Raw genomic sequence first — 10,158 nt, forward strand, 5'->3', positions numbered from 1 at the left:
CATTTGGAATTATATAAGCCTTCATGTCATGCAATCAATTGTTTGGCTTATATATTTAATGAGTTTGCTTTCTTAAAAATTCAGATTCTCCCCCTCAACACATGCATTCAACTTTGTTTTGATTCTCTGAAATTTCTTTTAGTGTATTGAAGCTTTTGAACTTAAATTTTCGATTTTTAGAGGAAAAATCTGCCAATTTGTTCTTGAGTATGATTCAACTAATCTCCGAATATTCCTTGAATAGATTCTGAAGATTACTCCATTAGGAGCCCCAACAGAGAGATAATGAGCCTCGAGGTATCAAATCCACTAAGAGCAAATTATTGTGTATTTTAAAAGTTTGCTTTTTATTGATTTTCATTGATTCCCTTTACATGTCTATTCAATATATTTTCTTCCCCTTTTTGTCATCATAGCAAAAAGGAAGAAAGCACATCACACAAGCAATTAGAGATTAAATTTGCACAGTATTAAAGAAAATTGTCTACTCATTGTATTGATTGTATATGTAGGTACACTTGTAGATACAAAGAGTAAGGCAGTAAGTACATGTCAAAATGAAAAAGCAAGCTAGGGCTTCTTTGAGGAGGATGTGGCTCCCTTGCTCAGTCTTGAGTGTTCCATAAGTAGACTGACCCCATCTGTGACGTTCCCTAGCTGCGTGATGATCTTCGAGGTGGCCCTACTGTGGATCGAGGAGAGCTCAGTCAGACTCTCCTGAAGGGTATCCAACTTGGAGATCAATACATTCGCCAAACGCTCGGCCCCCTGACTCTGGCTGCCCAAGTCGTGTCGGATGTCATCTCGCATCTTTCTTGTGTTGCTTGTGACATCACTCATATTTGAGAACTGGGCTTGTATAAGGCTTCTGACATTGTAAATCTCTTCCCTCAGATGAGCCGTCATCTCGGTCATGGCTGACAATGAGGGAACCAATGCAGAAGAGGGGGCAGTGGCTGGACCTCGGAGCTCCCTCAGTAGGCCGTCCCAAAGATCCCGCACGATCTCCTGCCGCAGCTCCCGGAGCTGCTCAGGAGAGATTCGGACCTCTAGTGGCTGAGTAGGAGGTGCTGAAGAGGAGGGTCCGGCTGAAGTGGATGGTGCTGAGGTGGAGGGATAGGTGGGAAAGTCAGAATCATGATCAGGGCTGGGGGAGTGTCGAGTAGTAGGTGTGGAAGAGGATGATTTCCTGACCCAGACTCCCTCAACCTTATCAAATCCCATCCTGTGAAGGGTTCCCTCACCCATGCGATCTGTGTATCGCAGTGCGCGAGAGTGTTCCCCCTCAGTAATGGGGACCTCGGACTCCCTAAAAATTAGGGTATACAACATCCCATATGGAAGGGTAAGCCTAGGTTTGTCTAGTGGCTCACATAGGTATTTGTAGATCAGCTTAGGAAAGTTAATTGGGGTATCTTGGAGAATATAGTACATTAGGGCTAGGTCCCTCTCGAATACAAAGTCAAAGCGGCCGGTCTTGGGAAAGAGGGTCCTAGATATAATACTCAGGAGGAGCCGCATTTCAACTGAAAGCTGACTAGCGGACACCTCATCTAGTGGGGACTGGGGTGGACTCCCTAATATGGCCGTAAGGGCCTCAGTCCTATCGGCCGGGTGAGTGGGAAACACCCCTACTTGGGGAAGATGAAGGATTTGGGCAATAAAATCCTCTGAAATAAATAAAGGGACACCCGCTACGGTTCCCTGTATCCCACCATGAACCCTGGCTACTGTCCCGTAAAACTCCCTAACTAGCCCCGGGTATGTAGGGAGATCTAGGGAGCAAAACATCTCTAACCCTTGGGCCCTTAACCTATCCCCTATTGTGAAGCCTTTCCGGGAGAGATAGTCGAAGTTGACAAACCTCCCGGTGGAGACCGCCTTCCCGGCGCACGGACGCGAGGGAACCGGCCTCGGCGGGGAAGGAACCGGAGGTTGTGGCCTCACGGGTTCATTCCGAGCCTTTGACCGTCGCTCGGTGCCGCTCGCGGGTTGGGGCCTCTTTCGGCTCGGGACAACTACTTTCCGAGGCATCCTAGACCTAGAGAGGGGGAAAGGATACGAGGAATCGGAAGAAACTCGACGGAAAAGCCCTAGACACGGTCGGAGACGAGGTCGGAGACGACTCTAGGGTTTTTTGAACAGTGGAGGCGGTGAATAAAAGTGTCGGTTGAACGCTTCGATTAGGGTTAAAACACCGGATTTCCGATCTCGAGTCGACTCCAGTAAGTTGCGAGTTGACTCGACCTCGAGTCGACTCCAAAATATGCGCGAGTCGACTCCCCCTATGCTACCAACGACCTCAAGTCGATTCCTATCTATGTGCGAGTCGACTCCTCCATGAGCCGACTCTAAAATGTATCCGAGTCGACTCGAACTCTGGCACGCACCCAAAAATCATGTTATTTTCGTGCCAAACAGGGATAATCACTAAGTTTATGATCTGATTTGACAATCATAGATGAGAAACTCTATATTTAACACAAGCTAATCATCAAAAACAATAAACTAGAAGAGAACATCACTAGGATGGATCAATCACTCCTAATCCTCTCCTAAGCACACAAAATCGCTCTTCACTCAAGGGTTTTGTGAAGATGTCAGCTAGTTGACCATCAGTGCAAATAAATTGAAGTGTAACATCACCATTCAGTACATGATCTCTTATGAAGTGATGTCTTATTTCAAAGTGTTTGGTTCTTGAGTGCTGAATTAGATTCTTAGTTAAGTTAATAGCACTAGTATTGTCACAATTAATGGAAATTTTATCTTGTTTAATTCCATAATCTTCAAGTTGTTGTTTGATCCACATTATTTGAGCACAACAACTTCCGACAGCAACATATTCGGCTTCAGCAGTAGATAATGCAACCGAGTTTTGTTTCTTGCTAAACCATGAGATTAGATTTTCTCCTAAGAATTGACATGACCCGCTGGTGCTTTTTCTATCAAGTTTACAACCAGCAAAATCTGAATCTGTATACCCTATTAAGTTCAGGCTAGATTCTTTAGAATACCATAAACCTATATTTTTTGTTCCTATTAGGTATTTAAAGATTCTCTTAACTGCAATTAAATGTGATTTCTTAGGATTAGATTGATATCTAGCACACATGCATATACTAAACATGATATCAGGTCTACTTGCAGTGAGATATAATAAAGATCCTATCATACCTCTATACATCCTTTGATCTACTGATTTACCTGATTCATCTTGGTCTAGTTTGCATGATGAGCTCATGGGTGTGCTGATTGACTTGTTTCCTTCCATATCAAACTTCTTAAGCATCTCCTTAATGTATTTAGCTTGATTGATAAAGATCCCTTCTTCAGATTATTTGATTTGGAGCCCGAGGAAATAGTTCAGCTCTCCCATCATGCTCATTTCAAATTCACTCTGCATCAAGTCAGCAAATTCTTCGCAGAGGCGATTGTTAGTAGCACCGAAAATAATATCATCAACATAAATCTGCACTACTAACATTTCTTTGTTTTTCTTCTTTAAAAACAGTGTTGTATCTACATTTTCCCTAGAGAACTCATGATCTAGTAGAAATTTGCTAAGTCTTTCATACCATACTCTAGGTGCTTGTTTCAAACTATAAAGTGCTTTGTTTAATTTATACACATGATTGGGGTATTGATGATTTTCAAAACTAGGAGGTTGTTCTACATACACCTCCTCATTAATGTATCCATTCAAAAATGCACTTTTTACATTCATTTGAAATAATTTAAAATCTTTAGAGCATGCAAATGCTAGTAACAATCTAATTGCCTCAAGTCTAGCTACAGGAGCAAAGATTTCATCAAAGTCTATACCTTCTTCTTGATTATAGCCCTTTGCTACTAGTCTAGCCTTGTTCCTTATTACAATTCCATTTTCATCAAGTTTATTTTTATATATCCATTTGGTACCTATTATTGAATATTCAGAGTGTCGTTCAACAAGGTTCCATACCTTGTTTCTAGTAAATTGGTTTAGTTCTTCTTGCATTGCATTTATCCAATTTACATCCTTTTCAGCTTCTTCTATGTGTTTAGGTTCAAAATGTGAGACAAAAGCTAGATGATTATTCAAGTTTCTAAGAGATGCTCTAGTCCTAACAGGTTGAGATGGATCATCTAAAATTAATTCCTTAGGATGCCCATGAGCATACCTCCAAGCCTTAGTCAGTCTATGATCCACAATTGCCTCTTGGCTTGATGATGCATTTCCAATTAGTTTTTGTTCATCTTCTTGTAATGTCATCTCATCAATCTTTTCTTCAAGAATTTCAGCATCATCATCAAGATCAACTCTCTTGCTAGAAGAGATATCACTAGTATCATCAAAAACAACATGTATAGACTCTTCAATAACAAGGGTTCTTCTATTAAAAACACTATAGGCTTTACTTGTTGTAGAATATCCCAAAAATATACCCTCATCAGATTTAGAATCAAATTTACCTAGGTTATCCTTTCCATTATTATGAACGAAACACCTACATCCAAAAACATGAAAATAGTTTACTTTGGGCTTTCTATTTTTCTAAAGTTCATAAGGTGTTTTCTTTATAATAGGTCTCAATAAAACTCTATTTAATATATGACATGAGGTATTAATGGCTTCTCCCCAAAAATACTTAGGGAGGTTACTTTCACATAACATGGTCCTAGCCATTTCCTCTAAGGTTCTATTCTTTCTTTCCATAACTCCATTTTGTTGTGGTGTCCTAAGTGCAGAAAAATTATGAGTTATCCCCTTTATACCACAAAATTCATCAAATAGATGATTTTCAAATTCCGTTCCATGGTCACTTCTAATAGCTATGACTGAAGCATCTCTAGCATTAGTTACTTTCTTATGAAATTTCTTAAATACTGAAAATGCTTGATCTTTATGAGCTAAAAACATGACCCAAGTATATTTAGAAAAATCATCTACTATAACAAGACCATATTTGTTTCCACCTAGACTTGTGGTTCTAGTTGGTCCAAATAGATCCATGTGTAGTAGTTCTAGAGGTCTAGAGGTAGAGACACAATTTATGGATTTAAAGGAGTTCCTTGATTGTTTGCCATATTGACAAGCTTCACCGATTTTATTTTTCTCAAATTTTAGTTTTGGCAAACCTATCACGGAATCTCTTTTCACTAGTTTTGATATTGTATCCATACTTGCATGACCTAACTTACGGTGCCATAACCAACTTGCATCATTATCCTTAGTTTTATTAACAACTAAACAGGGGTTATGTTTGGCAAGATCCTCAAGGTCTACTACATACACATTACCACGTCTTATTCCTTTAAAAACTAAACTGTTGTCAATTGAGTTGGTTATGATGCATAAAGATGGTTTGAACAAGACATCAAAATCTCTATCACACAACTGACTAATGCTAAGTAGGTTATGCTTAAGACCATCAACATATCGAACATTATCAATAAAGGTTGAAGGGGTGATTTGTACTTTACCTATACCAATGATGTGACCTTGATTATTGTCTCCAAATGTCACAGCACCTTCCTTCTTAAGCTCAAGGGTGAAGAATTGGTCTTTGTCACCCATCATGTGTCTTGAGCAGCCACTATCCAAGTACCAACAGTTTTTGTCGACCTTGGCTGCAAGACACTCCTACACAAGCAAATCATACAATTTTAGGTACCCAAGTTTTTTTGGGTCCTTCATGGTTAGTAATGTTGGTTCCTTTTGGAACCCAAACCTTTTTTATTTTTTTTTAGTTTTTTCTTTTCTATAATCACACACATTAGCTTTATGTCCTGTTGTTCCACAGCAAAAACAGGTTATTTTCTTAGTTTTGCTTTCTTCTGCTTTTACAAAGAAATTACTAAGGAGCTTTTGCTTATTTTTAGGTTTATACCCTAAACCAGCTCTATTGAACACAGCTCGTTGACTATTAAGTATCATTTCCAATTTTTCAGAGCTATATGTAAACTTTTCTACAAAAGGTTTGTACTTTTCAAGTTCTAGTGCCAACTTTTATTTTTCTGTTTTTAGTGCATTTAAGTCTTTTGTGAAATTATCTCTAAAAGTTTGTTTATCCTTTTTAAATTCAGAAATTTTCTTGGTTAGTTTTTCGTTATCTTTAGTTAAGGTATTAGTTTTTTGAATTAACATTTGCTTGCTTGTTTTAAGTTCTAAATTTTCTTTAGTGATAAAATCCTTATCCTTAACTAATTTATCATATTTATGGAGGTGAGATTGATTGGTTAGTTTTAGCTCTTTATTCTTAAGGCTTATTGACTTATATTCATCCATTAATTCATTAAACGCATCATATAATTCATCAAAGGTAAAATCTAAATGTGTTTCAGATATTACCTCATTTTCGTTTGCCATAAAACATAGGTTGGCCTTTTCTTCTTGTTCCTCATCCGATGATGATGATGATGTATCGGAGTCCGATAGGGTGGAGACGAGGACCTTCTTTTTCTTGTACTTGCTGGCCTTCTTGAGCAAAGGACATTCTGCTCGGAAGTGTCCCGGCTTCTTACATTCGTAGCATCTGATTCCCTCACTTTCCCTTTTCTTACCTTTATCCTTGTGATAGGAACTTGAGGGGCCTCTCCTTTGATGAAAGGACTTCTTCCGGTTGATGAATCTACGAAATTTTCTTACAAGAAAAGCCTCATCATCCTCACCCTCATTGTCTTCCTCTTCACTGCTGCTGCTGCAAGATAAATCTTTGTTAGTAGAAACAGATTTGAGGGCTATTACCTTTTTCTTGTGAGAGGACTCTTCTTCAATGTATTGTTTCATTGTTAGCTCATGCATCATGAGGGATCCAAGTAGCTCCTCGAGTGGCAGCTTGTTTAAGTCCTTGACTTCTTGGATTGCCGTTACCTTGGCTTTCCATGACCTTGGCAAACAACGAAGAATCTTTCTGACAAGGTCACTGTTAGTATAATTTTTGCCAAGGCTTTTTAGGCCATTGACAATGTCAGTAAATCTAGTAAACATGCAAGTGATTGTTTCATTGGAATCCATCTTAAATAATTCATACTTATGAACTAATATATTTATTTTAGACTCTTTTACTTGATTTGTGCCCTCGTGGGTCACTTCAAGTCTATCCCAAATCTCTTTTACAGAATTGCAAGTAGAGACTCTATTGAATTCATTTCTATCTAAAGCACAATAAAGCACATTCATTGCTTTGGCATTTAGTTGTGCTTTCCTTATATCATTGTCATCCCAATCCTTTTCAAGTTTGGGTATAGTAACACCCTCTACAAAAATTGATGGGATGTATGGTCCATTAAGTATGGTGGTCCATATCTCATAGTCTTGTGCTTGGATAAATATTCTCATCCTAGCCTTCCAATATGAGTAGTCGGATCCATTAAAGAATGGAGGTCTATGGGTGGACTGGCCCTCAATATGAGAAGATCCAAATGGGGTTGTCATTTTGATCTTTTACTCTTTTGGTAAAAGAGTTCCGGCTCTGATACCACTTGTTGCCCAGATAGACAACCCAAGAGGGGGGGTGAATTGGGTTTTAAAATAATTATTGCAATTAAAAGGTTTGTGAATAACTAATTAATACTTTTTGTAAGTGGATTAATTAGATGCTATGTGCAGTGAATGAAATGAAAGTAAGAGACAACAAAGCAATCACAAACACAAGAAAATTTATAGTGGTTCGGAGCTAACCCTCGCTCCTACGTTCACTCCCCAAGCCTCACTTGGGAATTCACTATAACCCCTTGGATTACAGCCGGTTGTTTTACAAGCTCACAACCTAACTTGTTGTTTTACGAGATTACAACGAACTCGGTCGGTTTTTCCAGGCTCACCGACTAGAACCATCCGATTGTTTTTCCGGGATCACAATCAAACCCTTACACCGTTGGTTTCAACCTAGGCTCACCAACAAACCTTTACACCCTTGATTCAATCCCCTAATTGAATCAAGTAAGGAACAAATGGTTTGAACAAAAGCTAACAGAAAAATAAAGCTTCTTAACAAGCAGATATTCAGTGATATAAACAAGAGAGAAGTTAAGAGCCCTCAAACAAATTTATGAAGATGTAGAGGAGGGCTTCTCGAACTCGGGGTCTCCTCTTGAGTGTCTCGAAGACTTGATGACTGAAGGAGACTTCTTTAATGCTGGAAAGAGTTGGTTGGATGGAGTTTAATGCCCCTCTTCCTTCTTTTCCTTTGAAATCCTTTGGTAGGTGAAGATTCTTTGTTTTTTTTGAATGGAATGTCACTTCTCTACCTTGCTACAGTTCTCTGTGGCTATTTAAGCCATTCTCCATGGAAACTAGCCGTTAGACACAATCTTCTAGCCATTCTGCACATTCTGCACATCCTGACAATGTTTCCGTTGGGATCGGAGTCGACTCGCGCGATCTAGAGTTGACTCGGCTGCTGCAGGAGTCGACTCGTGCTTTTCTGGAGACGGCTCGGCAACTGTTCCGGATTTGAATTAAAGTGCTGTCTCGACTGGGAGTCGACTCGACTTAACCCAGAGTCGACTCCCCAAAGTCTGGAGCTGACCTGGCACTTTTGGAGTCGACTCATTCCAAGAAATCCATAGATGTATTCTTCAACTTTGCTCACTTGAGTCGACTCGAAAATTCTGGGAGTCGACTCGGCGCTCAGAGTCCGAACTCCCGATCTTCTGTCTTTTGACTCGTGCCGTCCTGGAGTCGACTCAAACTGTTTCGGAGTCGACTCGGCTCTCAGTATCCGAAAAACAGTCTTCTGTCTTTTTGGGGTAGCGCTGTCTTGGAGTCGACTCGAACTATCTTGGAGTCGACTCGCCTCTCAGAGACGAAAATACTGTCTTCTGTCTTTTTGGGGTCGTGCTGTCTTGGAGTCGACTCGGACTTTGCGGGAGTCGACTCGGCTCTCAGTATCCGAAAGTTGCTCTCTGACTTTTGCCTTGTATCACACTGGGAGTCGACTCTCGCTTCCTTTGGAGTCGACCTGCCAACCATCGGAGTCGACTCGAGTTCCTCAGGAGTCGACTCGGCTCTCAGGGTCCAAAATAACTTCTCTGTCTTTCTGTCTGTAACTCCCTAGAGTCGACTCGTACTACCCTGGAGTCGACTCGGCAGTATCGGAGTCGACTCGCGTTCTTCAGGAGTCGACTCGTTGACAGGTTTTGAGTTGGATCTTTTTGTTCGTCTGTCTATTCTCAGTCGGAGTCGACTCGTAATGTACAGGAGTCGACTCGAGCCTGTGCCAGTGCTTCTGATACGCTTGGAGTCGACTCGTAATCTCCCGGAGTCGACTCGAGTCTCAGACTTTGGTTCAAATTGACTTCTTAACTTATCCAAAATGTCTTGAACCAAATCTAGAGACACTTAACCATAAATTTACAAGAATTTCACTGAAACACTAGATTGAATTCATTAGTAAACATAAGATATACTCAAATACTTTGAGCTCATCAAAATCAAATAGGGTTATAATCAATCACTCCACAGCATGGTTATAACCATTATAGCATTATACTAATTTTTATCTGCTTTGTATTTGCTAAAAAATGTTCTCCATATTCAAGCTGGTGTATGTTAATGGAGAATTTATTGGGCCGAAAAGCTAATATATGTCCATCTGTTGCATTTTTTTTCCAAAATCACAAGATGTTTATTTTGAATGGATTGCACGTGGAGTTCGAGTATCAGAGTTATTAGTTAGTTTTTTCAAATATCGATGAACATTTAAAAATTTCATGAATTGAACAAGTTAGTTATTTGATTATAATGGATTTATTTAGTTAGATTAATTGGCTATTAATTATTGATTAAATTTCTAGAATTATTTGAAATTTGTTTATTTTAGGCTTTGCATGATCTCTAGAGTATTATTCTAGAGTTGATGTGACCGTGTTATGTGGTTGACCCAGATGCAGGGCCGGCCTAACCCATAGGCCACTGAGGTAGTTGTTTAGGACCCCGGTCCAAAAAAAGGCCCACCACAATCTGTAGAGCTACAATGAAAGCTACGCCACTACGGGTTACTTCCTTCACAGCTTCGCTACTTCGCTGTGGCCTGGGGCCTGTGGGAAATTGCTTCAGCCTTCAAGATGACAAGATGTGGGAAAGAAGTCCCAATTCCATCGCAGCCAGGTCTCCAGGAACAGCCGAAAGAACTTTGACGGCAGTGTGGTGGATGGGAGGTCCGAAGGTGT

Source organism: Phoenix dactylifera, chromosome 7, assembly GCF_051530095.1.
Source record: "Phoenix dactylifera cultivar Ajwa chromosome 7, Ajwa_hap1_PhDact_Kaust_v1.1, whole genome shotgun sequence".
Lineage (NCBI taxonomy): Eukaryota > Viridiplantae > Streptophyta > Magnoliopsida > Arecales > Arecaceae > Phoenix > Phoenix dactylifera.